Raw genomic sequence first — 799 nt, 5'->3', positions numbered from 1 at the left:
TCAGGAATGAGGTATTGTAATTCCCTGGTCTCTAGACTGTTTCCTATGCCATAAGCACGAAACAATTCAACACATATTCATAGACTCCTGGGACGCCTTGTTTCACTGGGATTTCCGGCAGCGAACTATAGAGAAAGACTTGCCGATAACACTATGGCATCCGTTTTCTCCCAACGGAAAACGAAGGAGGAGCGCCTTACGACATGTTTATGTTATCAGCGTTGCACAGCCTGTGGCGCACGCGCATGGCCGTTAGACATGTTGATGTACGTGCTCGAAGCACTCGTGAGTATTTTATTGAAAGTGTCTGTTACATAAAAGAAGTCTACGCAGAACAAAAGGGGGAGAGAAATAACCAAGCCCGTGCTCGGTTCCCGTGGTGTAGTGGCTATCACGTGCGCCTCACACGCGCAAGGTCCCCGGTTCGTTCCCCGGCGGGAACAGTGTATTACACTTTGGTTTCCTCTGCGATCGCGTGTACGCAGAACAAAAGTGGGATAGAAATAACCAAGCCCGTGCTCGGCTCCCGTGGTGTAGTGGCTATCACGTGCGCCTCACACGCGCAAGGTGCCCGGTTCGATGCCGGGTGAGAACAGTGTATTACACTTTTGTTTCCTCTGCGATCGCGTGTACGCAGAACAAAAAAGGGAGTGAAATAACCAAACCCGTGCTCGGTTCCCGTGGTGTCCATTCTGCTTCCGGCTACCGACCTAAACGGATCGGGGGATCATGGGCTCCAATGGAGCGGCATATCCGGCTGTTAGCCGCGGCAACAGGCTCTCGACAGAGGAAGGTAAGG

General features: G+C 52.1%; 1 non-coding gene across 1 annotated transcript; it reads left to right on the top strand.

The window, feature by feature from the left end:
* The first annotated feature begins 370 nt into the window (after positions 1 to 370).
* On the top strand, positions 371 to 443 carry TRNAV-CAC (transfer RNA valine (anticodon CAC)). Its single transcript has one exon. It is a non-coding gene; the product is annotated as a tRNA-Val (tRNA).
* The last annotated feature ends 356 nt before the right edge of the window (positions 444 to 799 follow it).

This window comes from Dermacentor andersoni, chromosome 1, assembly GCF_023375885.2.
Source record: "Dermacentor andersoni chromosome 1, qqDerAnde1_hic_scaffold, whole genome shotgun sequence".
Taxonomy (NCBI): Eukaryota; Metazoa; Arthropoda; class Arachnida; order Ixodida; family Ixodidae; genus Dermacentor; species Dermacentor andersoni.
Note: the sequence above shows the minus strand (reverse complement) of the source record. Positions and strands in the feature narration are given on the sequence as shown.